Genomic DNA, 5000 nt, shown 5'->3' with positions numbered 1-5000 from the left:
CCTTATTAGCAAAGTTGCTAAGCATGTTCACTCTTGTAAGCAATGCCCATATTACAAGGGAAATACCAATGACCCAGCCCCAAGCATTGAAATATGACATTCCAGACTTTCCTTTCCAGAAGGTCTCTTGCGACACATTGTCAGGTTTTCTACCTTCTCGCAATGGAAATCGTTATATTTTAGTCTTCATTGATAACTTCACTCGTTTTTGTGAACTAGTCTCCGTGCCCAACAAAACAGCAAATGTTGTTGCATATGCTTTTCACGACTTCTGTCATAGATATTCAGCTCCCATGTAATTTTCAACTGATAACGGGACTGAATTTCATAACAAAGTCATGGATAAATTATGTGATATCATGAATGTAATTCGTGTTAACATTCTCCCTTACCGCCCACAAAGTAATGGTATTACAGAAAGGCTCAACTCCTCCATCCTCTCATTAATGAGATCACTTGTTGATGCGACATCGGACACAGTTCTACCTGTCCTGACAAACACCGCCGCCCATAGCAGCCGACCTGTCCGTGCTAAGTAACTTCCTGCACGTCGACACCCATCTTTCATGGCAACCCAAGACTGCCCACCGCGGATTTTGGGCATGACACGAGCGCCCCAACTCCCAGGTCATGAAGTCTCTGACAGGAGCAGATAAGACCAGTTCCCGGTCAGCCCCGGGTTATGATGGGATCTACCCCATCATTTCCCACCCAGGACATGAAGGTGAGCTTGCACTCTTGCATCTCATCAACAAGTCCTGGGAAACTTCCTCGCTGCCACAGTGCTGGAAAAGGGCTGACATAGTTCCCATCCCCATACCAAAAGAACCGGGACGGTACCGTCCCATCTCCCTACTCAGCTGCCTGGGAAAGACAGCAGAAAAAATGGTACTGAATCGGCTCCAATGGAAGTTGGGACCTCCACATGAACACCTACACGGGTTCACAAGGGGTAAGAGCACTGCTCACAGCATGGCCACCTTACTAAGCAACAACAGCTCTGTCATTGTCTTCCTAGACCTGGAAATGGCTTTTGAACTGGCAAGCCCACTCGCCATTCAGATCCTGATCCGCAAGGGAATCAAAGGTAGACTGCTTGCCTGGATTGGTGATTATTTTCGGAACAGAACTGCCAGAGTGAAGTTCCAAGGTCACCTTTCCAGGCATTTGCCCCTGGAGAATGGCACCCCACAAAGAGGGGTTCTTAGCCAGGCTCTGGTTAACACCCTCATGTTAAACATCCTCGACATTCCGCTTCCAGTGGGATGCAAGATCATTTCACTGCCAGAGTGAAGTTCCAAGGTCACCTTTCCAGGCATTTGCCCCTGGAGAATGGCACCCCACAAAGAGGGGTTCTTAGCCAGGCTCTGGTTAACACCCTCATGTTAAACATCCTCGACATTCCGCTTCCAGTGGGATGCAAGATCATTTCATATTCAGATGATCTAGCAATTATCTCTACTGGGAGATAAAATGAGAATCTAGTCAGAAAGGCCCAGCATTGTCTGGACCTAATATCTGAGGAATGTCGCAGAGTCGGGCTTAAGATCTCAGCAGCCAAATCGAAGGCAATGGCGCTGAAATATGATGTCCGCAATCAAAGACTGCGAGTCCAAGGTCTAGAGCTAGAGTGGGTACACGTCTACCATTACTTGGGGGTATGGGTTGATGAGAACCTCTCCTTCCACTCTGAGATCAAATATCTCTTAGACTGGACCAAGGCAAGACTCTCTGTCATGAGAACTTTGTCAGGGCGGCACTTAAGGGCTGTGCACCGTGTACTAAGATCCTTCTATGTGCACGCTGTCTGTCCCATTGTGGACTACGCATCCCGTTGCCCTGATTACAGTCAAGCCTGGACTCAGGAAAAGGCTTGACATCATACAAAACGAAGCCACCAGGATTATTCTGGGTGCCCCTGGGTGGGCTAAGGTTACCAACCTCTTTTTAGAGGCCGAACTTTTCCCCCTGGACACCCAGATCAATCAGATGGCGGCCCAGTTCTTTGCCAATGTCCTACAGTCCCCGCCGGACTTGCAGCTAAGACAGAGAGTGCAGCTTTGGCTTGCACAGAACCATGAATTCTTTGCTAACAACACCTGGCTGTTTCACACAGCCAGGATGCTGAAACGCTTTGAGCTCAAAGAGACACTACTGGTTAAGGGCATGGACCTCCCCACCCTGACTATGTCACAGCACCACCATGGGGACGATCCTTTATGGAGTTTTCTGTCATGAGCCTGTCAAGGAGAAAGACACAGTACTCACTGCCTCTATTGAGGGCTGAGGCAGAGAGGAATATCGCAGCAATCACGCTGCCGAATAGTAAAACCTACTTCACGGATGGTTCTGTAGACCCCATCACCCGCACTGCAGGCGCCGGTTTTGCAGCAAGGGGCATGGAGAAAGCTATGCGGGTATCTGACAATGCCTCCTCGGTCCAGGCAAAGGCAGTCGCTATTATGGGAGCCCTAACCCATGCAGCCCAGACGGACAGGCATGTTATCATACACACAGATTCTAGGGCCGCCATTGACAGCCTGCAACAAAGCACGACCCTTGATAACGTTTATCTAGTAACTACGATTCTCACCATTGCTCAGAGAATCCTGGACCAGGGTAGACGCATCATCATCAACTGGATCCCAAGCCATGTTGGTATTGAAGGGAACGACCTAGCTGACAGGTTAGCGGAGGAAGGCAGGAGGAAACCCTTGAGTAATCTTGTGCATCCTAGCCGGGAACTGCTAAGGCGTAAAATGATGGTTGCAGGGCAGGTCAGTGCCCTGCAGCGACAAAGAGAGGAAGTGAGAACCTCCCTTTCGGCCAGCTGGTACTCAGACGCCACAGGCCATGAGTCGCTGATACTCTCTCCTAGAATATCAAGCTATGCTGAAGTCAGCCTGCACAGACTGAGAATAGGCTACCCTTGTATGTGGCAAATCATCCCCACCATTGGGCAAGATGAGCGATGCTGTGAGCATTGTGGCGCGCCGGACGCCAAATTAGAGCACTACCTGATGGAGTGCGAGCACACTCGCTTCCATAGGCAGGGCCCAGAGACAACAGCCGCCGGGCTGGATTGACGGCTATGCCTGTTGCTTGCCCCCTGGCAACTGGAGCGCCTACAGGCAATCCGACCGCCACAGTAAGCATTCAGTTATGATGATCAGATGAGTCAGCACTTAGGGCCTGTTTACACGAAGCGCTTTCCAATGCGCGTTAGCAAACGTGGCGTTAGAAACTACCACTTACACGAGGCGCTTTCAAACGTGGCGTCAACGCGACGCTTGTGTTTGTGCGTGCGTTATATGTGTCTGTGCCAAACAATGCATGGGATAAATATGCAGATTACTTCATAAATGAAGGCAAACTTGTATGGCTGGATGTAATGGTTTAGAATGACACTAAACAACAACAGCAACAACAAAAAAGTTTGGGAAGATAGAAAACTACTAGCTAGAGAGAGAAGGGGAAGCTAATGTCAGGGGAAAGGGGAGAAAGCCATGTTGCTGCTCAGTTGTAGTATAAAATTTCGATTTCATTAATAACAAGGTCAATGTCTATTGTCTCAAGCCTTTGTTCCTCCATGACTGCCAGTGATGGGACTGAAGAGCTGTGTGTGTCAAGTGATTGAAAACTTTCTTCACGTGGAGTACCCTAGGGGTTGCCATAGTAACACACATTCTCTCTCCTGATTGGTAGCAGCCCAGCCAACTAGAGAGCGCGCTGCTTTCAAAACACGGCGTTAGCAAGGGACCCCGACGTTAACGCGGCGTCAGGCAAAACGCCGCGTCACGTGTGACCGGTTCCATAGACTACCATTGACTTTGCTAACGCGCGTTGGAAGCGCCTCATGTAAACAGGCCCTTATGGCTGATAGAGACCGGGCCGCCCCGTCCACACAGCCCAGGCGAAGCGACGTCTTCGCAAATCTCTCTGAACTGAGCTGAATTGAACTCAGCGATGGTGATCAGATGAGTCAGCACTTAGAGCTGACAGAGGCCGGGCCGCCTCGTGCATATAGCCCGGGCGAAGCGACGTCTTCACCAATCTGTCTGAACTGAACTGAACTGCAGTGTCACAGTTCCACAATTATTTCAACTTGGTGGGCGGAGCATAGACACTGTCGGGCCTACGACAGCTAAAGTGTTTTATCGCTTGAACAAAACCAGCCGTCACACTCACAGAGTGACCCGTGTCTCTGTTGCGCGCCTTTAAAAAATTACATTTTTACAGTTATCTGCTTCTTCCTCTAATAAAAAACACTTTTGAGTTCATGAGACTCGACAGATACAGTGTTTCTAGTTTGCTTAAATTCATTCACATTGACATGTGAAGTGAATTTTAATATGTTAACATCATGCTACTTGAAGCATGAAAAAAGTTTATTTCTTATCAGTCAGGAAATAGATCTTATTTGTGCAAATATGAAATGCATTCCATAACACATCAATCAAAGCAAAATTTATTCTTGGCTTATTCACCTACGTATGCTATACTTTATATTTTCATTGCAACAAAAGTTACCATCGCATGTTGTGCGTGCAACACAGAAGTAGTGTTGGAAATGGATATTACTCAATGCACATTATTTCTTAAAATTATATGATATCACTGTAAATGAACTAAACTCAGGTATTTTATTGCTTTAAATGAGTTACCAACTTGATTTAATTCAGTTTTCTCTGGAGAGACCACTTGCTGCCCAACAAATGTAAATAAATTCGAACGTATTACTTTAATTGTGACAATATACATTAATAATCTTTAATTACCAGTCTGCCCTAAGAATAAATGCAAAAATTCATCCAGTACACTTTTTGCTCTTGTTTAAATATCATTCTTCATGTCATGTTTCAAGTTCAGTTTCTTACGAGTCAAAAGGTAAATCTAATCAAGCCAAAGGATTCAAACAATTATTTATCACCCATTTATCAAAGCTACATATGGTGATTTTTGTTGTACACTCATGTATGAACTGGAGTCTTGTAATATGT

The sequence above is a fragment of the Penaeus japonicus genome, unplaced genomic scaffold (genome assembly GCF_977035675.1).
Source record: "Penaeus japonicus unplaced genomic scaffold, GWHDUDI00000001_assembly GWHDUDI00000024, whole genome shotgun sequence".
NCBI lineage: Eukaryota > Metazoa > Arthropoda > Malacostraca > Decapoda > Penaeidae > Penaeus > Penaeus japonicus.
The sequence above is the reverse complement of the archived record's forward strand: the minus strand, read 5'-3'. Positions refer to the sequence as shown.